The 26,321-nt window shown below is 46.4% G+C and overlaps 1 protein-coding gene and 1 long non-coding RNA gene across 6 annotated transcripts in view; one reads left to right on the plus strand and one right to left on the minus strand.

Moving 5' to 3' along the window:
- ZNF219 (zinc finger protein 219) overlaps positions 1 to 16,009 on the minus strand; it is an 81,109-nt gene extending 65,100 nt beyond the window's left edge. For 2 of the 4 annotated variants that reach the window (XM_063913427.1, XM_063913419.1), the window contains exon 1: positions 13,964 to 14,412. The gene's annotated coding sequence lies outside the window, so the exon portion shown is untranslated. The other 2 variants (XM_063913425.1, XM_063913423.1) reach the window with 2 other exon arrangements.
- Positions 1 to 26,321, plus strand: part of LOC134890190 (uncharacterized) — a 594,901-nt gene that overhangs the window by 507,071 nt on the left and 61,509 nt on the right. Inside the window, exons 4-5 of one of the 2 annotated variants that reach the window (XR_010171333.1) lie at positions 1,132 to 1,244; positions 15,715 to 15,818. This is a non-coding gene — a long non-coding RNA (uncharacterized LOC134890190). Of the gene's footprint in view, positions 1 to 1,131; positions 1,245 to 15,714; positions 15,819 to 26,321 lie in introns of those variants that run through there. The other variant, XR_010171331.1, reaches the window with a different exon arrangement.

Below are 26,321 nucleotides of genomic sequence, written 5' to 3' on the forward strand. Positions count from 1 at the left end.
TCTTATCTTATTGTTAAGCACTGTTAAACTAAATCTGGGCATACATGGTCAGGTAAAATGTCAGATCGACAGATATTTTATCTGACACCCATCAGATTTCATGAGCTTACACCGTGAGATCTCTCACAGGGGCCCCCATTTATCAAGCCTTGGAGAGTGATAAAGTACCAACAAATCAGCTCCTAACTGCCATGTCACAGACTGTTTGAAAAATGACAGTTAGGAGCCGATTGGTTGGTACTTTATCACCGTGCTATTTATCGCTCTCCAAGGCTTGATAAATCTGGGCCAGTGTCTGGCCACAAAATATCTGGGTTCCTCCCCAGGGGAGGATTAATTTCTCAGTTTCTTCCCAGGGAAGGATCCATTCTCTGCGGTTTGCCACAACAGTGCATACATTGACCGATGTGGCCGGCATATCTGACTGATCGATAATTTCGGACAGTTTGTACATACACTGTACAATTATATTGGCGATCTGCCGATATCGGGTGGACTGGCCAGATAATTTTATAGTGTATGGCCAGCATACGCTTTTATGAGCTTGTTAAACAGCCCCATATTGTTGTCCCCAAAGAGCTTAATGGGCTATTGAATGTTTGGTATATGCTATGGATATCAGCAGCCGGGACTCCCAGACCCCTCAGTATTATACATTTAATAAATATCAAAATTACTTCGTTGTACCATAACCCAGCGAAAACTAACATTTTGGTAGGCTTATGGCATCAGAGATTTTAATGAATAGGTCTCAAAATCTTTATTCTGTTTGTAAATAAAACAGTTATTGAGTATTGCAAGCCGAGCAGGACCAGATTATACATTCCTACACTGGACAAGGTATGCTACACGGTACAGTCTATAGCTGATGCTTCCACGCTTTCCCTAGAACCTCTATTACAGCTAAATGACGTGTACTGGATTATGCATATGGGCATCTTCGGCTGTGTAAGGTGATTAGATGAGAGAAAGCAGTTGCTGATATACAGACCCAGAGATGTTCTATGCGTGCATGTTCCCTTGCATCTTTTAGCATGCTGCAGCTTTCTGGTGTCGCCACCCACATGAAACATTGATGTCATTGTGTTTTATTTAAAGTCTATTTTTGATCAGGGTTTTTTTTTTTTCCAGAATTCCAATAATTGTGGGATATCTTGCAAACATGAATATAAATATGTATCTAAATTGGAGAAAAACAATCATGCATCCTGGATGCAATGAACAATACAATAACATGACAAAAGGTTAGTTAAGGTGTACAGTATTTTGTCTGTATTTTCTATTTGGTGTACACCTACATTATGTATGAATGGTGGATACCAAATATCTTTGTACACATGTCTTATGAATGTAGCATTTATAGTTCGAAGTTGGGCATACACTATACAATTATCTGGCAGATCATCTGCCAGGTCTGACCGGTTGGAATGAAAACCTGGTAATGTACAGTATGGAAGCAAATGACAATTGAGCATTTGCTCCCAAACACTGGAATATGGACTGTGATTTGACCAATTTGTATGAACGACAGGTTTTGTCTATTTTCCAGTGCTTGGGAGCAAATGGTCGATTGTCATTTGCTGGCATACTGTACATTACCAGATTTTCATTCCAACCAGTCAGATCTGGCAGATGATTGTATAGTGTATGTCCAGCTTAGGAACTGACCTTGTTGAGCTATTCACTTCTGGTCATTAGGAAAAATCATGGATGGGTTGGTATATTGCTATATTTATACAAACAGATGGTCTAGCCATTTCTATAGAAAACTGAGTATGCATAATTCATGCTAAGAGATTTTCATAGTGGCAGTATTTAAGAAAGGGTTATGATCTCCACTGTGTATTTAGCAAACAGCAGTAAGTAAGATGTGACTGTACCACGTACGCCATCTATAGATGACACTTGCAGAATAGTGCCCATTGCCGGCCTTCCAGGCTTATTCGAGTCCCTTGGCACAAGATAGGGGATCTAGATACCGCCCCCATCTGTGGGAAAACAATTGTGTACTGTTTATCACCAGAAAATAACTGCTATAGGGGAACATTGTTGAAATGAGTGAACACTTTCAAACAAGGCTGTCCCCACATTGTGCCCTCCCCATCTCTGGAAAATATAATTTCCATATGTGCAGGTGCCATTATGGGGGTGAAAGGGCACGCGCACGGCAACATTATTCACTCCATTGTGCATCGGCGGCTGCCATGGGTCATTGAGACCAGTGTAATAATGTATTTTCTTGTTTTTATTGCCTCAATCACTGTGGAGGATGAATGGGAATTGTCTTCTTCAGTCTTAAGGTAGATGTAAAGGACAAGCCCCACTTGTCCTCCACAGCAAAGAGGATAGACAAAACTTCAGTTACTGTTAAATGTGCAAACCCTTCTGATGAGTATGCTTTGCTCCATCAGCATTAAGGTGATCTATAGTTAATATTAGTGATGAGCGAGGTTCGGTTTTACTCGGTTTTACTCGGTTCTCAAAACGGCATCTTATTGGCTATCCAAAACACGTGACATCCGTGAGCCAATAAGATGCCGTTTTGAGAACCGAGTAAAACCGAGTAAAACCGAATCCGCTCATCACTAGTTAATATATTACTTGATATCTGCAGTATACTGTACAAAGGCTATGTTTCTTTAACAATTATAAATACATTGCTATTCCGACTTATTCTGTGTGCATTAATGTTTGTTATATATGTACACGAATCAGTATACAGATTGAGATTCCCGTACATAAAATTCCCAAATATGATTTTTTTTTTGCGCATGATAGATATAGGGGCACATTCAATTGGGGAGGTACTTGCAGCTGGATTTTGCTATTCAGTTAGGGGACTGAAAATGGTATGCAGTGATTTCTATAGAAATTTGCTGGTGGTCGGGATCCTGGCGTTTCTATAGAATTTTTTTTGTCTCTCATCTCCAGACCAAGTCTGATCTTTCAGAAAATCGTTAATTTTAGGAAACATCACTGGGACTTGCTCTGGCACCCTGTCGGCACCCCCTCCTGAGGAATAATTAAGCAATTGGAAGTTTCCAATTAGCTTAATTAGTTGTTAATTACTCACCTCCCGAATCGGGGTCTTCTGCATCCAGCGTCGGAAAGCCAGGTCTTCTGTGGCAGCGGTAAGTATGCGATTGTTGTGTGTGTGTGTGTGTGTGTGTGTGTATGCATGAGTTTCTGTTTGTGACACCCGGTTTAAGTGTAAACCCCAGCCGGCCACTGGAGAGAACTACATCTCCCAGCAGCCGCAGTGCCTCCCAACATTCCCAAAGCCTCCCAGCAGCCCCCGGGGTTTTCGGTGCTGAAAACCCTGCAATATATTTTTTTAATTGGACACAGCAGGTATTGGGAGCAGATGCAGTCCATTTGCTGGTGGTCGGGATCCTGGGGTTCAGGATATTGACACCGAAATGCCGACAAGCACACCAGGGCTATTTCCACTCGTAGGTGTCCACGACACCTATAGAGTGGAAATAGATCCAGTGGCGAGCGCAGCGAGCCCACAAGAGGACTGTTAACGCTCACCCTGCTGCCGACATTCTGTCAGGTGGGATGCTGCTGTCGGGATATGGACAGCCGGCATCTCGTCCGCCAGTAATACTGGCATACCTGCAGGAATCCAAAATTGGGTGCGAGGTACGTAATGTTGTTTACCTTGCTGAAGCTTGCACCCAGTTGAATTCCCCCCCATAGTGACACCTTTACTTTCTGGTGGACCCAAAGTTTGTTTAATGCACAAAATTATTAGAAATATTGTATAAAATGACCTTCAGGCTATGTGTATAAGGTGTATATGAAACATAAATGCATTTCATGTTTAGACTTGGATCCTATCCCCAAGATATCTCATTATGGTATGCAGATATTCTGAAATATGGAAAAATCTGATAGCTAAAATACTTCTGGTCCCAGGCATTTTGGATAAGGAAGACTCAATGTGTGCTGTATCTTTATCTTCAGAGTAAGATACTGAACTCTCTACCACCCATTCGCAGAAACAGATTTTTGTATTTAAATAAAATAAAAAATAAAATAATGTGACTTCAGGCACTTAAGGAGGAAGTGCATGGAGATTGCTATGTGTGACCACTGTACACTCCCTCTACGTAGGGGTGAATTCAGTCGAGAGCAAGGTAAAAAAAGGTGATTATTTTGTGCCCATTTGTGGATTACGCTCCTGATACCAGCGGTGTCCAATTTAAAAAAAACCTGAAAACTCTGCGGCGCATAAAAAAAATAATAATTATATATATACCATATATACTCGAGTATAAGTCGACCCGAATATAAGCCGAGGCACCTAATTTTACCACAAAAACCTGGGAAAACTTATTGACTCGAGTATAAGCCTAGGGTGGGAAATGCAGCTCTACCCGTACACAGACCTCATAGTGCCAGATGTGCCCCACAGTGCCAGATGTGCCCTCATGCTGCCAGATATGCCCCACAGTGCCAGATATGCCCCACAGTGCTAGATATGCCCCACAGTGCCAGATATGCCCCACAGAGCCAGATGTGCCAGATGTGCCCCACAGTGCCAGATGTGCCCCACAGTGCCAGATGTGCCCCACAGTGCCAGGTGTGCCAGATATGCCCCACAGTGCTAGATACTTACCCTCCGTTGCTCCCGCGCTGTCTTCTGAAGGAGGGACACGGAGAGCGCAGCGCGCGGCTCTCCTGTGTCCCTCCTGCGTCTCCGGTGGCAGCGGCGCGTGTTAAAGGAAGTGCCGGTTCGTGCACTTCCTTTACCACAAAGACGCTGCTGCCGCCGGAGATGCAGGAGTGACACAGGAGAGCCGCGCGCTGTGCTCTCCGTGTCCCTCCTAACGCTGACTCGAGTATAAGCCGAGGTAGCTTTTTCAGCACAAAAAAAGTGCTGAAAAAGTCGGCTTATGCTCGAGTATATACGGTATGTATGTATATATATATATATATATATATATATATATATATACACTGTGTGTCTGCGTGTCTGTGTGTGTGTATATGTGTGTATATATATATATATATATATATATATGATCCGGTCTGTTGAACGACAATGTTTAGTTCGACCACTATAGGTCGACAGTCACTAGGTTGACAGGGTTTCTAGGTCGACAAGTCAAAGGGTCGATATGAGTTTTTCAAATTCTTTTTCTTTTTTTGAACTTTTTCATACTTAACGATCCACGTGGACTACGATTGGAACGGTAATCTGTGCCGAGCGAAGCAAGGCACCTTGCCCGAAGCATGGTGAGCGAACACAGTGCACTAATTGGGGTTCCCTGTCACTCTACGAAGAAAACGACCCAAAAAAAACACACTCATGTCTACCTTTTGACCTGTCGACCTACAGACCCTGTCGACCTAGTGACTGTCGACCTATAGTGGTCGACCTAAACATTGTCGACCTAGACATTGTCGTTCTAATGATCCACACCCGTGTATATGTATGTATGTATATATATATATATATATATATATATATATATATATATATATATATATATATATACATATACACCGTATGTCTCTCCTCCATCTTCCCACTGGGGAGGGAGCTGTTGGTAGGCTCAAGTGCTGCTGGGAGATGTAGTTTTCCCAGCAGCTGGGCTGGCTCTGCAGTGGTGGTTGGGGGGGGGGGGGGGGGGGGGGTTGTTTCACACACACTGGGGGTCACTCCACACAACTCACATACCGTGCTGCAGAAGACCCAGAGTGCCAGAGCAACTCCTGGTGATTTTTCCTAAAATTAATGATTTTAGGAAAAATCAGACTTTCTCAGGGGGTGTTAGAAGAAAGAAGCATCACTGCGTACTATTCTCATTCTTGAAATTTAATGCTAAAATCCCGCGGCTCAGGGTTTTCTACATTTTCCGCCGGCAATTGAATCTGCCCCTTAGTGTGTGGGGATCACACACTGGAAATGTTTCTCATTAAGTAATGTTAGCTTTCAACAGCTTTTAAAATTTATTAGATTAACTAAAAAAGATCGGTGGTCTTCATAAGTTAATACATTGACACAATTCTCACTTAAAAACGAAACCTTTTCTTATTACACATTACTATGTTAGATTATTTTTCGCAGGTTGCCGAAATACTATCTTGCTAAAAGGGGCAGTATCTTGTGGCAAAAAAATAACTGTAAAAATGCTGGCCATAATTCTTAAATCTACTGCATTGATCATTTACATAACATCTTATATGACTTCTTTAAGGGCGGGGTCTATTTACTAAACCTTGGATGGAGATAAAGTCAGCGGAGATAAAGTACCAGCCAATCCGCTCCTAACTGACATTTCACACGCTGGGTTTGAAAAATGACAGTTAAGAGCTGGTTGGCTGGTATTTTATCTCTGTTGACTTTATCTCCATCCAAAGCTTAGTAAATAGACCCATTAGTACTGGAACATGTACAAATCATGAAAGCCATAGAATAGGTGACAACAGACAATATATTTATACCCTATTGCCGGGACCTGACTGACCCCCCTTTCATACAGACATGCAAATTACCGGGTCGAAAATTTCGACCCGGTAATTTGCAGATCAACACGGGTATTTTGTCTCTGTGAAAGGGTCAACCTGTGTCATAATTCCCATGTCTCCGACCCTTGTAAATTCCTGGGTTGAAGTCCCGGGAATTACAACACGGGTTGACCCTTTCACACAGAAAAAGGACCCTCGTGTTTCATGAAATTACCAGGTGGAACTGCTTCACCCAGTAATTTCACGTTCTGTCTGAAAGGGGTATTAGCCTGTATTCACTCAAAGTTCATGGGCCATTACTCCAGCATTCTAACTCTGCCTACTGCCCACACTTTCTTCAGTCAAAACAGATGAGTGGGATACATGGTGCACGTGGTTTGTGGTGCACGTTTACCTGAGCCCGTTGTGGTGCGTAACATAACGTTGCGCAGGCCATATATTTTAAGCTGTACAGTGGGCAAATGTGCAGTAGCATGGCTTACTTGCAGTACATGCATATTCTCTATATCAGCAAATGTTAGAAGGTATTTTAATGTGTTGGGTATGGGTGGCTGACGATGCCAGGATCCTGGGGAGTAGAATGCCGGCAGAGGAGAAGGGGGGGGGGGGGGCTAGCGCAACAAAGCCCCTTGCGGGCTCAGTGGCGAACTGCGCTCACCACAGGTTCTATTCCCACTCTGTGGGTGTCACGGACACCATGGGTGGGAATAGTCCCTGTTAGTTGGCATGCCGACTGTCGAGATTTTGTGGGGGACGGGATGTAGGCATCTGTATTGATCACCTACATCCCATGTTAATTTAGCTTTTATACTCTTTCAATGTATCTTTCCGTATTTCTTATATGCTCTTCAGCCTTGGCCTATATATCATCTAGTCACAGATATCTATTTATTGCCTTTGGACATGACTATAGTTACATTATTCTGGGCACTACATAGAGCTGTATCCACAGAACAGCACTGTGTTGAGTCCAAGAACAATGTAAATATAGAAACACTATTTGACAGATATAGAGACTTTGGGGTCTATTTACTAAGCCTTGGATGTAGATAACATGGACGGAGATAAAGTGCCAGCCAGTCAGCTCCTAATTGCCATGTTGCAGGCTGGGATTCAAAAATGAAAGCTGGTTGGTTGGTACTTTATCTCCGTCCACTTTATCTCTCTTCAGTAAATAGACCCCTTTGCTAGAAAACATAGAAGAAAGAACTTAAGCAATATTAAGTTGTGTACTTATTCGGTATGTATGTCCTTTTTTTTCCCTATGTACCTCTTAATTTTAGGTAAACAGATGACACCCTACAGCAGTGATCTCCAACCCGTAGCTCGCGAGCTACCGGTAGCTCGCCGTAGTATTTTCGGTAGCTCTACAGAGCGCACGGGCTTGGGCAGTCACTGGCACTCCTCCTCCCTTCATTTTTAATATGGTGCCGGCGAATCAGAGCTCGTGGACCGGCAGTGGCGGCACCTGATTGGCTGCCGGACTGCGAGTTTTGATTGGCTCACTTACCGGCACCATATTTTAAATGGCCGCCGGAGACTGTCACCCTCACCGTAGCCGCTCTCCGGACTTCACAGGAGAGGCTCGCGCTGCGCTCTCCTCCCCTTCCGTCCGTCATACAGGAGGAGCAGCACCGGCGGCAGTAGGAGAAGCCAGCAAGGGTTAGCACTGTGTGGGGCACTGTATCGGACACTGCGGGGGGGCATTATTTGTGTATCTGGCACTGCTGAGGGGCATTATTTGTGTATCTGGCACTACGCGGGGGGGGGGCATTACTTGTAGTTGTGAGGCCACACCCACATTCGCAGGAAGGCACGCACATCATTGAGGGGAGGTGGTAGCTTCTTCAGAGGTTTTATTTTCCGAAAGTAGCTCACAACCCAATTAAGGTTGGAGACCATTGCCCTACAGCATAGGGGTATATTCAATAAGAGTCGGGTCCATTCCGACATGCAGTTGTCGGAATGGACCCGACAACCCCTATTCAAAGAGCGGCCAAATCTGACTGCCGGATTTGGCCGTTCCTGGTTTCCTGACCGGCTGCTGCTGTCAGCGGCTGCGGGTGCGCTGACAGCTGCATCGGGGGGAGATGTCTGCAGCGCCGGGGGGGAGGGGGGAGATGTCTGCGGCACCGAGGGGGGGAGGAGAAGATGTCTGCGGCACCGAGGGGGGGAGGAGAAGATGTCTGCGGCACCGAGGGGGGGAGGAGAAGATGTCTGCGGCACCGAGGGGGGGGAGGAGAAGATGTCTGCGGCACCGAGGGGGGGAGGAGAAGATGTCTGCGGCACCGGGTATGGGGGGGAGGAGAAGATGTCTGCGGCACCGGGAAGGGAGGGGAGATGTCTGCGGCGCTGGGGGGGGAGTTGTCTGCGCTGCTGGGGGGGGGGGGAGATGTCTGCGGTGTTGGGAGGGGGGGGGGAATGTCTGCGGCGCCGGGGGGGGGGGGGGGGGGAGATGTCTGCGACGGTGGGGGGAGCAGCGGGGAGAGCAGCGGACGGGGGGAGGAGACTGGGGGAGCAGCGGCTGCAGCAGCGTCACTGGAGGCTCATGGCAGCGTCCACCCGGCTCAAGCAAACGGGATCTCGCTTGCTGGAGCCGGGTGGACGCTGACGCTGGGTCCCTGCTCTCCCCGCTGCTCCCCCGTCTCCTGCTCACCGCTCACTTATCTCAATCTGAGATTTTTCAAAGTTGGATTAAGATTGTCGGAAACGGGGCTAAAACCTGTCGGGTTTAGCCCCGCTTCCGACAATGCACGCTGATCGGTGGCTTCAGCGTGCATTCCGACAAGTCGGGTTTCCAGACTTGTCGGAAAAAATGGGGCCGTAATGAATAGGTCGGAACCCCCTTCCGACCTAAAACTGTCGGCGCTGCCGTCTTTCCGACAGTTATTGAATATACCCCATAGTCTGTAATTTACTGAACAGTATTAGGGCTCTTACCCACTGGTCTCAAAATATATGCTTTTAACAGCATTTTTAATTCTAGTAAAAATATATAATGGGTATGTGAATAGAAGCAATTGGTTCCAATTACTCCATACCCACTAGCATTTGCACTCATGGTCTGGAACATTTGTTTAGGGTGGCGCTTTGTTGCCTTAATTTCTTGCATTCACCACAAGTGAACACGTTGGGTTCAAATTAAGTAATGCCACCCTCTCGGGTTCCGGACTATAGGTCAACAGTCAGTAGGTCAACCCAATATGGTCGGCAGGCATAAGGTCGACATGGACACAAGGTTGACATATGAAAGGTCAACTGGTTCATATGGTCTACATGATAATGGTTGTATATCCATGTTACAAACCGTAACCTTTAGTAAGCTTGTGGCGAGTGAAGTGTTTATACAAATGGTGGTTCCAGATGAAAAAAACTATCTACACTAACCTCAAAAATGCAAAAAAAAAGGTGTGTCAACAATTTTAACGCTGACCTTTGTCATGTTGACATTTTAACCCTGTCAGCCTTTCTAGCATGACCTTTTGTCCATATCGACTTTTTGTTCATGTTGACATTGTGCCTGTCGATCATATGGAGTCAACCTTCTCACACCCCAACCCCTCACCCAACCTCAGGTGCAAGCACTTGTTAACCACAGTATTCCAGTTGCTATTGCATTTGACATACTGTGTCACTGGAATTTAACACAATACCGGTGGGTAAGGGCCCTTATGGATCTGAGGGCTTATCTATACTGAGGGCTGTCTGTGCCAATGTAACAGTGACCCCATGAATAGCCGATGGAAACCACGTGTCTGTTTGTCTTACTTCTAACTGTCCTGGAATGCAGTGTATACAGGGTCTATTTCATGTTTATACACAAATGCATACGCAGCTGTGTTTTTCTAGCTTATGGAACTGCTGATCATCACATTGGAAGCTGTTGCCCAGGAGGAAAAATAGACGCCTACCGGTGCCATCACCTACGCAATAACCAGGAACATTGACTCCTAGGGTTGACCAAGGAGCGCGATTGCAAAGTTACCTTGGCGTGTGTACAGTGCAATTGCGGCACATGCTCAGTCTGCTGATAATCACTACGTCGTAATTTCGTACAAACATGAATTAGGCCTACAGTGTATGAATGCCTTCCCAGTGCGCATATATGTACTCTTTATAACTTCAAACTGCCTATTTATGCTGTGCACTATAAACATCATGTTTGGTAATACAACTGTTCATATCACCACTGGCACATCAGTAATGAATGTGTGGCTAATGTACTTATTCATGCTAGCTTTCTCTTGGAACGCAACACAAGAAACAATGCGGCATAGAATTCCATTGATCTCTGTATCGTAACACCTTTGCAGTCCACACAGAAAGCAGTGATCTATGTGGCTTGAATGTTACCAGGGCAGATTATACAGAAACCATTTCCTTGTGGTATGGCGGAATGGGACTTCCAGTTTTAGCATTCTCTGACAGCAGAATTGTGGCAGAGCATGCTGGGATGTGTAGTGCTACTTTCCTGGTGTTTGGAACACAATGAGAGAAAATAAACAAATATTGAAGCCTCCGTTGGCACTTATTGGAAAATGCTTATAGCAGAATACAGTATGTGGGATATATATTAGTGCAGTGATAGGCTGCCTAATCTCCTTTGCCACATTGAACGGCACTTTATCCATCCAAAAGGGCCGAACATTACTCTTACACTCAGTTACAAGCTAAATCAATACATGTAAGTAATAAAATAGACACGTATACTGTATATGTGTAATAACATTGAAGCAGGCATTTTAAATAAGCATTACAAGCAAAAGCAGCAGGAATGAGCCGGAGATTGCAAGTTAAGGACCCAAGGGCCAAATGTGGCTCCTGGGCCGCATGTTACCCATCCCTGTATTCGTGTCACTTCTTAAGAGTAACATGCCCTACAGATCTTTTATGAATGGTGGCACGTTGGCGTGTGGTCTGAGCAATGTGTGGTATTCTAAAGAGGTTTAAAACATGTTGGTATACTTCTAGTCAGAAGGTAATTGTTAAAATTGTATGGAGTAAAGGTGGGTACACACTAGGCGAAATGCTCTATGAGCGACGTCGCCTAGTGTTTCCCCCTCCCAGGCCGGGTGTTTGGCGACCGGGCATACACACTGAGCGATACGACGTTCATATCGCTCAGTGACGTCGCGCAGCTCTTGGACAACAGTCTAGATCGAGCTGCCTGTACGGCCGACAGCAAGGGTCGTTAACGACCCGCAAGGCCGCACATCGCTGGTCGGCGGCGGCATACACACTTGCCGAGGAAATAAGCGACGCCGCTCTCGGCAAGTGTGCATGCACCTTAACACTGCACAACAAAAACAAACCTGAATACGGGTTGTAGAAGGTACTGATTCAGTAACATGCACAGTACTAATAAAAAAAAAATGTAATGAAGTACAGTAACTTGGATAGTGTAGAATTAGAACCCTTGTTAAAATAAGGCTATTAGGTCTAACTTGTCATGCTCCTTATTTGTATTACAAATGGAATCAGCTGTGTGGCCACCATGTATTCCCTATGGGGATACAGCATGTGGGCACCAGACTTTCACCTTCCATTACTCAGTAGCACCAGATGGATGGATGGGTGTCTGGCTGTTCTAGCACTATGAAAGCTCCCTGATACACTGGAGAATTTGTGTGTAGTATGGTGCATTCACATCCTGAGCCTGCCTGCTAAAGTGGGGCCCTCATATTTTTCTCTTCAAATGAGTTCATATTATCCCTGTTTACAGGAATTCCACATTGGTGTGCACTTGTTTTCTGTTTGTGTATACCTATAGCTTTACGTGAGAGAACTTGTATATGCAATCTGTGTGTTTATGTCTGCTTCTATGTCCTGTGCCCATGTGCCTTTGTAACTGCATGCAATCACCATTAGACTTTCTGAGACAGGAATGATGAAATTCTGCTCCTTTAACTCTTAATAAATACCCTTGAAAAACAGTTTGTAACAACTCTAATTACAGCATCGCTCGTTGGAACATAGTGACCACACACAAAAGTCTAACATTGTAACACAGTATATGTCATATTCACTTTGCATTGCTACTCTACTTTCTGTACTGATGCATACATATTTCACACATGTTATTTAGGCCACTGTGTATATGTAACTTTTTTTTCATGTGTGTTTGTATTCCTGCATGTATTCCCTTGAGACTAGCTGTAACATTATTTTTGTACATCCCTGAAACATATAGCTTACTGTGTTTGCACATGTAATCTCATATGTGCATTGCGGTGTGACAGGTTTTGGTCGGCTTGTCTGTGCATATTCCGATATGTGTTGATAAGTTTTATGTATCTCTGTGTGGTTCTGTATGTATCTGTGAATGTGCATATTCCTGTGTGTATGTGTGCGCCCGTGTAATTTCATCACACATTCATTACTCAGACTCACTCAGCCATGTAATAGAGACAGAGAGAGCGAGAGACAGAAAATCACAAGGCCTCATTCTACCCCCTCCCTGCCCAGGCCCCAGACAGACAGGCGGGCATGTATATGTGGGGCGGGGGTGAGAACCCACCCTTTGCTGCACCCCACTTAACCCTTTCTCCATCAGTAACAAGACATTTAATGTATCGCAAGCCCTTCTGTCAGAGAAGGGGGTGAAGGGACTTCTCAAACTGTCTTCTCCTTACTTCAGTAACCAAAGGGTTAAAACTGCATCCTTCCCCCCTCCCTCTTGCACCCTGTCCTCTCTTTCTTTCACCAAAAACCCTTTCACCTTATTCTGTGACTCCCCCTCCCTCACTCTCTTCACCCCCCCACTGCTTCACAGTACAAAGACCCTCTCATTCCCCTTACCCTCCCTCCTTTATTCTCACATTCCCCCTCTTCCTACCCCCCTTCCCATGCTCAGCAGAGAGAGGGAGAAAAAAAACACACTTAAAGGGAAAAAGTTGCCCTGTTGTTCCCTTAATGTTTCTTTCCTGGATTTAAACACTCTTTCTTAATCACGCTATCTCAGATTCTGCATGTTGACACTTGTCTCCGTCTCTCTTTCTGATCCCGTCCGGTGTCTCTCTGCATCCTTCTCTATATTATTTCTCTCTCTCCGTTCCTCTTTCTGTTTCTCTCCTTCTCTCTTACTCCCTTTCTCCGCCCCCTCTCTCCGTTTCCCTCTCTCCTCTTTTCCTCCTTCCTCTCTCTCTCTCTTCTCTCGTTTCTGTCTCTCTATCCTCCCTCACTCTGTGTCTCTCTTCCTCTGTCTCTCTCTCTCGCTATCTCTCTCTTCCCCTTCCTCTGTAGTACCCTCTGCACCTGCTAAGTTTTTTTTAACAATAATTCATTTTTTCCTCTCCCTTCTTGTACCATTTACAAAAAAACAAACAAAAAAAAAATTACGCCCCACTACAAATAAATACATCCTCCCAACCTGTACTCCGTCTGCTCTCCCCAAACCCTTATGCGGGAACAGAGTCACAAATCCCGGACAATAAATGGATAAAATAGTGTTCCCCGAGCAGGAAAGTCTGTGTGTTATACTCACACTCCCGGGCAGAGAAGAGATTATCTGCTCCCGACGTCAGCGCTACGTGGTTGGTGAAGAATTAAACCCATGGCAGGGACAGCGAGATGCCTCTTTGTGCTTTTCATGCGTGCTGCAATTTGCATTTTCTAAGGGCCTTTCATCAAGCATGCGATCTCTCAGGGAGAGTTACACAAAAGCAGCTCAAATCCCCGCCACAAAAATGGATGCCCCCCTTCCTCCCCCTTCTCCTCCTCTATCTCTCTCCTCTTACTGACTGCCTCTCTCACTTTCTCTCCTTTTCCCTCTCTTTTATAAACAGTCTCTCTTTCACTCCCTCTGTCTCACTCTCCTGTCTCTCTTCCTGTCTGCCTATTGATTAATTTCTGTCTGTCAACACTGCTCTGTCTCTCTCTCTGGGTAGATTTTTTTTCTTTCCCTCTGTAATATCCCTCTCTCATTCTCATAATGTCTCACTTCATCGCTTGCTCTTTCCTGCTTCCCTCTTCTCCACTCTGATGACTTCTCTCTTCTGATCTTTCTATACTTTTCTTTTCATTCTCTCTTCTCGTGGCTTTCCTACACTCAGAGCTATCCTGTCTGTATCCCAACATTGTCCCTCCCCTTTTACACCTATATATCTCTTTTGAGGTTTCTTCTCTCTGTGAGTCTCACACCTGCACTCTCTCTTTGCTCTCTTGTCTGGCACTCTCACACGGTCTCATTAGTTATATGCAGCACTTTACCCTCTGTCTCTCACCTGTGTGTCTACGGTCACCTGTGTCCTGTCACTTTTTTCCCCTTCATTCAGTCTGCCTGTCTATCATTCTGATTTATCTTCTCTCACCTGTTTTGTGCAACTCTTCCTATAGTCTGAAAGATGCTTGCCTCTCGTACACTTCTATAATTCTCCTCCTCTCTAACCTTTCTTGTCCTCTACATGGGCCCATTTTTACTCTATATCGTCTCTCTTTTACCATTAGCCATTCTGTGTTCACTCACTATGGGGGACATTTGCTATATACAGGTGTGCGTATGGTATTTTGTACCTAAATGCTAATGCAGTCGTTTGTCTATAATGTGAATAATACCAGTCTATGATCGTTGTCAGTGTGTGCTGGCGTTATTCCCTCTTTGGCAGTTGAAGGTTCCGTCTTAGAGCTGCCTACCTGAATCCTAGTTGCCCTCACGCAGATTTGGGATCCATTACCGTTAAATGGTTGTTTTATAATTGAAAACTAAGGAAAGTATTATATGGAGAGGAAAGTGATGCGTTTCATTCCAAAATCAGTAATTACATTTGAAGCTTATACCTCCGTTGCTTTCTGAGTATACTGTACATCTGTGCGCAAATCTCAATGGGTCTGCATAACTGCACCAACATCTTTCTGTTGAGATGTAACAAAACTGAAACAGGTGTAAAATGTCTTTGTGCCAGTAAAAATCTCTGTAAAACCTGCACCTAAATAGAGATCCTTCAGGTTAGCCCTGTCAAATCTCCTTATAGTTGATTTAAATATCACTTTTGTGCCACTATTCTAGTTATATAACCAGTTTCAAACATGCAAAAGCAGGTACAGTAACATAGAAGCGTGAAAGGCTAGCTATTGGCAAATGACCGCTGTGTTTTTCTTCTCTGACTGTCTATCCCTTACTGTCTCACTTTATGTGGTGTCTTTTTGAATTCCATCTGTATTTTCCTCATTGTACCTGGTGCCGTGAGACCCAATCTATTCCTCAACTAATTTGTAACAATCAAATTCTTTATCTAGCCAGACAAACATCACTGAGCAAACTCATTTACAAGGCGGACCTGCAGTACGCAAGTCAAGAAACAATGCATTTACAGACAAATAAATAGATACACAATACAACAGTACAGGTAGGCCTGCAATAGACACAATAAAGTAAAAGTACATTCATGTGTATGTATATCTCACCCACTGTGTTTCATCATCGTTTTTTATTCTGTATATTACCTGTATTTTCCATCTCTATTTCTCTGTGTTCTGCTTTATTTCGTGCCTCTTTTCCTCCTCACATCTCTGTGAAGACTCAATTTATTGATCAGCAGATAATGAGGACACAGTCTGAATGACAACAGAGAGGAGAGACACAGAAGCAAGAAAGAACTGCTATCACCTTACACACAGACAGATATACATATCGCTCTCAATTATACACACACATAAGGATCATAAACACAGAGACACCACTCATCTGCAAAGAGCCTTGGGAGACTAAAAATATACACCTTTTGTTTCTATATTTTATATGTGATACAAACGAATCTAGCCCTGCTGCTCATTTTTGTGCAATGATTTTTGCTCAAACAATAGCCAGAGGAGCACTTTGCTGTGACTGTAATGCTAAGGTTGGAGTCAATGGAGAGCACGGGACATATTATACATAAATCAATAGTCAACATATGTGGTAATCAATAGTGTGATTACATGTATACTAGCGTTCAGCAGTTACATGCACTCCGAGACCTTCCAAACACAAATGTGCGTAAAGTATGTGTGATTTTATATATATATATATATATATATATATATATATATATATTGTAGACACATATATTTGTCACACATACTATTTATGCCTGTTTATTACCCTTATGTATCCTTATGGTGCCATGTGATACAACATGATTATTGGTGAACAGAATTATCTATGCAGCTTGTTTTTGTTTTTTATTCATTTCTCATATGTCCTAGAGGATGCTGGGGACTCCGTAAGGACCATGGGGTATAGATGGGATCCGCAGGAGACATGGGCACACTATAAGACTTTGAATGGGTGTGAACTGGCTCCTCTCTCTATGCCCCTCCTCCAGACCTCAGTTAGAGTCTGTGCCCAGGAGTGACTGGACACACACTAGGGGAGCTCTACTGAGTTTCTTTAAAAGACTTTATTGTTAGGTTTTTTATTTTCAGAGAGACCTGCTGGCTACAGGCTCCCTGCATAGTGGGACTGAGGGGAGAGAAGTCAGACCTACTTCTGTGAGTTAAAGGCTCTGTTTCTTAGGCTACTAGACACCATTAGCTCCAGAGGGTTAGATCACTTGGTGCGCCTAGCTGCTTGTTCCCGGAGCCGCGCCGTCACCCCCCTCACAGAAGCCAGAAGAAAGAAGCCGGGTGAGTATGTGAAGAACAGAAGACTTCAGTGACGGCAGAAGACTTCAGTAACGGAGGTACAGCACGGCGGTCGCGCTGCGTTCCATGCTCCCACACACCAACGGCACTTGCAGGGTGCAGTGCGCTGGGGGGGAGCGCCCTGGGCAGCAAGTTACTGAGGGTCAAATCCGCTGGCAAGAGATGCATATTCGGTGCCCGGGCACCATGTACGAACCCCCGCCAGTATAAAGCAGCGGCCGCGCTGCGCGCCATTGCTCCCACACACCAACAGCTTTGCAAGGGTGCAGGGCACAGGGGGGGGGCAGGGCGGCGCCCTGGCAAGCAATATAAACCTCTTTGTGTGTGATAAAACATGTATACAGTGTGTGGGCACTGTATACGGACCCCCGCCAGCATATAAAAGTTGTTTTAATAGAGGGGCTGAAGCGCGCCGAGAAGGGGGGGGGGGGTTAGCCCTCACAACAAGATTCAGCACCATTTTCTCCATGTCCCCGCCAAAAGCATGTATATAGTGCAAACGAGGGGGGGCACAGTGTTTTAGTGCTGTATAGAAGGAAATATAGCACTATTTTAGATAATGGGCATGTAATCATTATTGTTGTGCATATATCTCTGTGTGTTCCCTGTCCGATATACCCATATACCCACTATAGCTTTTTAGTCAACATATTATGTCGACATGCGTGAGTGCTCTGTCACAAACAGGTGTGGGGATCACTGTCAGCATCGCCGACGCCTGTTGTTACTTGATTCGGTAGATGCAGTATCAGCAGGTCGGTAGTTGTATGCTTGTTAAAAGTAAACACTGTATGGGAGACACAGTAGTATGTGGGTGGCCCTGTCGGCACCAACTGTTCTTACTGGGTGTAAATTAGCATGCTGTATACCTGCCTTATACCTGTATATATATTTATATGTATGGTACGGTTCCATGGGCCTGTAGCTCGAGCACAGACATGGTAGTATATGTGGGGAAGTGTTATTAAAATTATATATGTATACTTCCTTCGGACCCCTCTGGGTTGCAAGAATGTTATTTCTCTAACGTCCTAGTGGATGCTGGGGACTCCGTAAGGACCATGGGGAATAGACGGGCTCCGCAGGAGACTGGGCACTCTAAGAAAGATTTAGTACTACTGGTGTGCACTGGCTCCTCCCTCTATGCCCCTCCTCCAGACCCCAGTTAGAATCTGTGCCCGGAAGGAGCTGGGTGCATTTTAGTGAGCTCTCCTGAGCTTGCTATTAAGAAAGTATTTTAGTTAGGTTTTTCTCTGACGTCCTAGTGGATGCTGGGGACTCCGTAAGGACCATGGGGAATAGACGGGCTCCGCAGGAGACTGGGCACACTATAAGAAAGATTTGGTACTACCTGGTGTGCACTGGCTCCTCCCTCTATGCCCCTCCTCCAGACCTCAGTTAGATTTCTGTGCCCGGCCCGAGCTGGTTGCACACTAGGGGCTCTCCTGAGCTTCTAGAAAGAAAGTTTAAATTAGGTTTTTTATTTTACAGTGAGACCTGCTGGCAACAGGCTCACTGCATCGAGGGACTAAGGGGAGAAGAAGCGAACCTACCTGCTTGCAGCTAGCTTGGGCTTCTTAGGCTACTGGACACCATTAGCTCCAGAGGGATCGACCGCAGGACCCGTCCTTGGTGTTCGTTCCAGGAGCCGCGCCGCCGTCCCCCTTACAGAGCCAGAAGCATGAAGATGGTCCGGAAAATCGGCGGCAGAAGACTTCAGTCTTCACCAAGGTAGCGCACAGCACTGCAGCTGTGCGCCATTGCTCCTCATACACACTTCACACTCCGGTCACTGAAGGTGCAGGGCGCTGGGGGGGGGGGGGGGCGCCCTGAGCAGCAATAAAAACACCTTGGCTGGCAAAATAACCACAATATATAGCCCCAGAGGCTATATATGTGGTAATTACCCCTGCCAGAATACAGAAAAAAGCGGGAGAAAAGTCCGCCGAAAAAGGGGCGGAGCCATCTCCCTCAGCACACTGGCGCCATTTTCTCTTAACAGTGTAGCTGGAAGACAGCTCCCCAGGCTCTCCCCTGTAGTTTTCAGGCTCAAAGGGTTAAGAAGAGAGGGGGGGCACTAAATTTAGGCGCAATATTGTTTATACAAGCAGCTACTGGGGAAAATTCACTCAGTGATAGTGTTTATCCCTACATTATATAGCGCTCTGGTGTGTGCTGGCATACTCTCTCTCTGTCTCCCCAAAGGGCTGTGTGGGGTCCTGTCCTCAGTCAGAGCATTCCCTGTGTGTGTGCGGTGTGTTGGTACGGCTGTGTCGACATGTTTGATGAGGAGACTTACGTGGAGGCGGAGCAGATGCCGATAAATGGGATGTCGCCCCCTGTGGGCCGACACCAGAGTGGATGGATAGGTGGAAGGTATTAACCGACAGTGTCAACTCCTTACATAAAAGGCTGGATGACGTAACAGCTATGGGACAGCCGGCTTCTCAGCCCGCGCCTGCCCAGGCGTCTCAAAGGCCATCAGGGGCTCAAAAACGCCCGCTCCCTCAGATGGCAGACACAGATGTCGACACGGAGTCTGCCTCCAGTGTCGACGAGGTTGAGACATATACACAATCCACTAGGAACATCCGTTACATGATCCCGGCAATAAAAAATGTGTTACACATTTCTGACATTAACCCAAGTACCATTAAAAAAGGGTTTTATGTGTGGGGAGAAAAAGCAGGCAGTGTTTTGTTCCCCCATCAAATGAGTGAATGAAGTGTGAAAAAGCGTGGGTTCCCTCGATAAGAAACTGGTAATTTCTAAAAAGTTACTGATGGCGTACCCTTTCCCGCCAGAGGATAAGTTACGCTGGGAGATATCCCTTAGGGTGGATAAGACGCTCACACGTTTGTCAAAAAAAGTGGCACTGCCGTCTTAGGATACGGCCACTTTGAAGGTACCTGCTGATAAATAGCAGGAGGCTATCCTGAAGTCTGTATTTACACACTCAGGTACTAGACTGAGACCTGCAGATAGTGCTGCTGCAGCATGGTCTGTAACCCTGTCAAACAGGGATACTATTTTGCGAACATAAGACGTCGTCTTATATATGAGGGATGCACAGAGGGATATTTTGCCGGCTGGCATCCAGAATTAATGCAATGTCCATTCTGTCAGGAGGGTATGAGAGACCCGACACTGGACAGGTGATGCTGACTTTAAAAGGCACATAGAACCTTATAAGGGTGAGGAATTGTTTGGGGATGGTCTCTGGGACCGCGTATCCACAGCAACAGCTGGGAAGAAATTTTTTTACCTCAGGTTTCCTCACAGCCTAAGAAAAGCACTGTATTATCAGGTACAGTCCTGTCGGCTTCAGAAAAGCAAGCGGGTCAAAGGCGCTTCCTTTCTACACAGAGACGAGGGAAGAGGGAAAAAGCTGCACCAGTCAGCCAGTTCCCAGAATCAAAATTCTTCCCCCGCTTCCTCTGAGTCCACCGCATGACGCGGGGGCTCCACAGGCGTAGCCAGGTACGGTGGGGGGCTGCCTCAAAAATTTCAGCGATCAGTGGGCTCGCTCACAGGTGGATCCCTGGATCCTTCAAGTAGTATCTCAGGGGTACAAACTGGAATTCGAGGCTTCTCCCCCCCACCGTTTCCTCAAATCTGCCTTACCGACAACTCCCTCAGGCAGGGAGGCTGTGCTGGAGGCAATTCACAAGCTGTATTCCCAGCAGGTAATAGTCAAAGTACCCCTACTTCAACAAGGACGGGGTTACTATTCCTCACTGTTTGTGGTACCGAAACCGGACGGTTCGGTGAGACCCATTTTAAATTTGAAATCCTTGAACACATACATAAAAAGATTCAAGTTCAAGATGGAATCGCTCAAGGCGGTTATTGCAAGCCTGGACGAGGGGGATTACATGGTATCCCTGGACATCAAGGATGCTTACCTGCATGTCCCAATTTACCTTCCTCACCAGGAGTACCTCAGATTTGTGGTACAGGATTGCCATTACCAATTCCAGACACTACCGTTTGGACTGTCCACGGCACCGAGGGTGTTTACCAAGGTACTGGCAGAAATGATGATACTCCTTCGTAAAAAGGGAGTTTTAATTATCCCGTACTTGGACGATCTCCTAATAAAGGCGAGGTCCAGGGAGCAGTTACTGGTCGGAGAGCACTATCTCGGGAAGTGCTACAACAGCATGGCTGGATTCTAAACATTCCAAAGTCACAACTGGTTCCTTCCACACGCTTACTGTTCCTGGGGATGATTCTGGACACAGAACAGAAAAAAAAGTGTTTCTCCCGCAGGAGAAAGCCAAGGAGCTGTCATCTCTAGTCAGAGACCTCCTAAAACCAAAACGGGTATCGGTGCATCACTGCACACGAGTCCTGGGAAAAATGGTGGCTTCGTACGAAGCAATTCCATTCAGCAGGTTCCATGCAAGGACCTTCCAGTGGGACCTCTTGGACAAGTGGTCGGGATCGCATCTTCAGATGCATCAACTGATAACCCTGTCTCCAAGGACCATGGTGTCTCTACTGTGGTGGCTGCAGAGTGCTCATCTTCCAGTGGGACCTCTTGGACAAGTGGTCGGGATCGCATCTTCAGATGCATCAACTGATAACCCTGTCTCCAAGGACCATGGTGTCTCTACTGTGGTGGCTGCAGAGTGCTCATCTTCTAGAGGGCCGCAGATTCGGCATACAGGACTGGGTCCTGGTGACCACGGATGCCAGCCTTCGGGGCTGGGGCGCAGTCACACAGGGAAGAAATTTCCAGGGACTTTGGTCAAGTCAGGAGTCGTCCCTACACATAAACATTCTGGAACTGAGGGCCATTTACAATGCCCTAAGTCAGGCAAGGCCCCTGCTTCAAAACCAGCCGGTTCTGATCCAATCAGACAACATCACGGCAGTCGCCCATGTAAACCGACAGGGCGGCACAAGAAGCAGGGTGGCGATGGCAGAAGCCACAAGGATTCTCCGATGGGCGGAAAATCACGTACTAACACTGTCAGCAGTGTTCATTCTGGGAGTGGACAACTGGGAAGCAGACTTCCTCAGCAGACACGACCTACACCCGGGAGAGTGGGGACTTCATCCAGAAGTCTTCCTACTGTTGGTAAACCGTTGGGAAAGGCCACAGGTGGACATGATGGCGTCCCGCCTCAACAAAAAGCTAAAGAGATATTGCGCCAGGTCAAGGGACCCTCAGGCAATAGCTGTGGACGCTCTAGTGACACCGTAGGGGTACCAGTCGGTTTATGTGTTCCCTCCTCTGCCTCTCATACCAAAGGTACTGAGAATAATAAGAAGGCGAGGAGTAAGAACGATACTCGTGGTTCCGGATTGGCCAAGAAGAGCTTGGTACCCGGAACTTCAAGAAATAATATCAGAGGACCCATGGCCTCTACCGCTCAGACAGGATCTGCTGCAGCAGGGGCCCTGTCTGTTCCAAGACTTACCGCGGCTGCGTTTGACGGCATGGCGGTTGAATTCCGGATCCTAAAGGAAAAGGGCATTCCGGAGGAAGTCATTCCTACGCTGATAAAAGCCAGGAAAGAAGTAACCGCAAACCATTATCACCGCATTTGGCGAAAATATGTTGCGTGGTGTGAGGCCAGGAAGGCCCCTACAGAGGAATTTCAGCTGGGTCGTTTTCTGCACTTCCTACAGTCAGGAGTGACTATGGGCCTAAAATTGGGTTCCATTAAGGTCCAGATTTCGGCTCTGTCGATTTTCTTCCAGAAAGAACTGGCTTCACTGCCTGAAGTTCAGACTTTTGTAAAGGGAGTGCTTCATATTCAGCCCCCTTTTGTGCCTCCTGTGGCACCTTGGGATCTCAATGTGGTGTTGAGTTTCTTAAAATCACATTGGTTTGAACCACTTAAAACCGTGGATCTGAAATATCTCACGTGGAAAGTGGTCATGTTATTGGCCTTGGCTTCGGCCAGGCGTGTGTCAGAATTGGCGGCTTTGTCATGTAAAAGCCCTTATCTGATTTTCCATATGGATAGGGCAGAATTGAGGACTCGTCCCCAGTTTCTCTCTAAGGTGGTATCAGCTTTTCACTTGAACCAACCTATTGTGGTGCCTGCGGCTACTAGGGACTTGGAGGATTCCAAGTTACTGGACGTAGTCAGGGCCTTGAAAATTTATGTTTCCAGGACGGCTGGAGTCAGGAAAACTGACTCGCTTTTTATCCTGTATGCACCCAACAAAATAGGTGTTCCTGCTTCTAAGCAGACTATTGCTCGCTGGATTTGTAGCACAATTCAGCTGGCGCATTCTGCGGCTGGATTGCCGCATCCTAAATCAGTGAAAGCCCATTCCACGAGGAAGGGGGCTCATCTTGGGCGGCTGCCCGAGGGGTCTCGGCTTTACAACTTTGCCGAGCTGCAACTTGGTCAGGGGCAAACACGTTTGCTAAATTCTACAAATTTGATACCCTGGCTGAGGAGGACCTTGAGTTCTCTCATTCGGTGCTGCAGAGTCATCCGCACTCTCCCGCCCGTTTGGGAGCTTTGGTATAATCCCCATGGTCCTTACGGAGTCCCCAGCATCCACTAGGACGTCAGAGAAAATAAGAATTTACTCACCGGTAATTCTATTTCTCGTAGTCCGTAGTGGATGCTGGGCGCCCATCCCAAGTGCGGATTGTCTGCAATACTTGTATATAGTTATTGCCTAACTAAAGGGTTATTGTTGAGCCATCTGTTGAGAGGCTCAGTTATATTTCATACTGTTAACTGGGTTTAATATCACGAGTTATACGGTGTGATTGGTGTGGCTGGTATGAGTCTTACCCGGGATTCAAAATCCTTCCTTATTGTGTCAGCTCTTCCGGGCACAGTATCCTAACTGAGGTGCATAGAGGGAGGAGCCAGTGCACACCAGGTAGTACCAAATCTTTCTTATAGTGTGCCCAGTCTCCTGCGGAGCCCGTCTATTCCCCATGGTCCTTACGGAGTCCCCAGCATCCACTACGGACTACGAGAAATAGAATTACCGGTGAGTAATTTCTTATTTTTATTTTCAGAGAGCTTCTGCTGGCAACGGACTCTCTGCTACGTGGGACTGAGGGGAGAGAAGCAAACCTACTAACTGCGGCTAGGTTGCGCTTCTTAGGCTACTGGACACCATTAGCTCCAGAGGGATCGAACACAGGAACTTAACCTTGGTCGTCCGTTCCCGGAGCTGCGCCGCCGTCCCCCTCGCAGAGCCAGAAGACAGAAGCCGGCGGGTTGAAGCAAGAAGACGTCAAAATCGGCGGCATAAGACTCCTGTCTTCATATGAGGTAGCGCACAGCACTGCAGCTGTGCGCCATTGCTCCCACACTAACCCACACACTCCGGTCACTGTAGGGTGCAGGGCGCAGGGGGGGGCGCCCTGGGCAGCAATTGAGTACCTCCTGGCAAAAAGCAGTATATATACAGCTTGGCACTGTAATATGCATGAGCCCCCGCCATTATTTTTACACAAAATCGCGGGACAGAAGTCCGCCACTGAGGGGGCGGGGCTTCTTCCTCAGCACTCGCCAGCGCCATTTTCTCTCCACAGCTCCGCTGAGAGGAAGCTCCCCAGGCTCTCCCCTGCAGAAGCACGATAGAGAGGGTGAAAAAGAGAGGGGGGGGGCACATAAATTTGGCGTAAAAACAATATATACTGCAGCTACTGGGTTAACACTAAGTTACTGTGTGATTCCTGGGTCATATAGCGCTGGGGTGTGTGCTGGCATACTCTCTCTCTGTCTCTCCAAAGGGCCTTGTGGGGGAACTGTCTTCAAATAGAGCATCCCCTGTGTGTGTGGTGTGTCGGTAAGTGTGTGTCGATATGTCTGAGGTAAAAGGCTCCCCTAAGGAGGAGATAGAGCAAATATGTGTGTGAGAGGGTGTCTCAGTCGACAACGCCGACACCTGTTTGGATATGTGTAAGTGCTAAGGTGAATTTATTGCACAAAAGATTAGAGAACAGACAGGAAATCTACCCATGTCTGTCCCTATGGCGCAGAGACCTTCAGAGTCTCACAATGCTCACTATCCAAAATAATAAACACTGATATCGACACGGAGTTTGACTCCAGTGTCGACTACGATAATGCAACGTTACAGCCAAAATGGCAGAAAAGTATTCAATATATGATTATTGTAATAAAAGATGATTTGCATATCACTGATGACTCATTTGTCCCTGACACAAGGGTACACATGTTTAAGGGGAAGAAAGCTGAGGTAAATTTCCCTCCTCTCATGAGGAAAAAGAGCGGGAATCTCCAGACAAGAGACTGCAGCTTCCCACAAAGAATTCTCAGGCAGTATCCTTTCCCCACTAGGGCCAGGATGTGATGGGAATCTTCTCCTAGGGTGTCACGTTTGCCCAGAAGGTAGCCCTAGCTATTCTCAGGGATCCTGCAGATAGCGTGCACATTCTGGTACACTACTCAGACCGGCGATTGTGTCGGCATGGGTTTATAGCGCGGGGGCGGCGTGGACAGGTACCTTATCAGCAGAAATTGAGACCCTAGTATGTGTGTGTGTATATATATATATATATATATATATATAGAGAGAGAGAGATATGTATATATATTAAAGATGCTGACTTAAGAGATATATATTTTCAAACATGCCCAAAGAGACATGAGTATACTGGGGCCTAGAGTCAAAGCTATGTCGATTTCTGCTTGTCGTGTCCTGTAGAATATGCAATGGACAGATGATGCCAACATAAGTGGCATATGGAAGGCTGAGGATTGTGTGGAGAAGGGTTCTCGGACCTGGTCTCCACGGCTATAGCTGGTAATTCGGATATTTTGCCTTATATTCCTGCACAGCCTAGGAAAGCACGTCATTATCAAATGCAGCTTTTCGTACAAAGAAACAAGAAAGGCCGAGATGCGTCCTTTCTTGCCAGAGGCGGGGCCAGAGGAAAGAAGCTGCACAACACAGCTAGTTCCCAGGAACAGAAGTCCTCCCCGGCCTCTATGAAAATCCACCGCATGTCGCTGGGGCTCCACAGACGGAGCTAGGCCCGGTGGAGGCACGCTTTCGTAAGTTCTGCAACAAGTGGGTTCACTCCCTGTTAGATCCCTGGGCAATAGATATTGTGTCTCAGGGATACAAGCTGGACTTTGAGAAGATGCCTCCTCACTGACTGCCCTGCCGGCTTCCCCCCACGAGAGGGAAACAGGGTTAACTGCAATTCACATATTGTATCTTCAACAGGTGGTGGTCAAGGTTCCCCTCCTTCGACAAGG

The sequence above is a fragment of the Pseudophryne corroboree genome, chromosome 1, assembly GCF_028390025.1.
Source record: "Pseudophryne corroboree isolate aPseCor3 chromosome 1, aPseCor3.hap2, whole genome shotgun sequence".
In the NCBI taxonomy this organism is placed as follows: Eukaryota; Metazoa; Chordata; class Amphibia; order Anura; family Myobatrachidae; genus Pseudophryne; species Pseudophryne corroboree.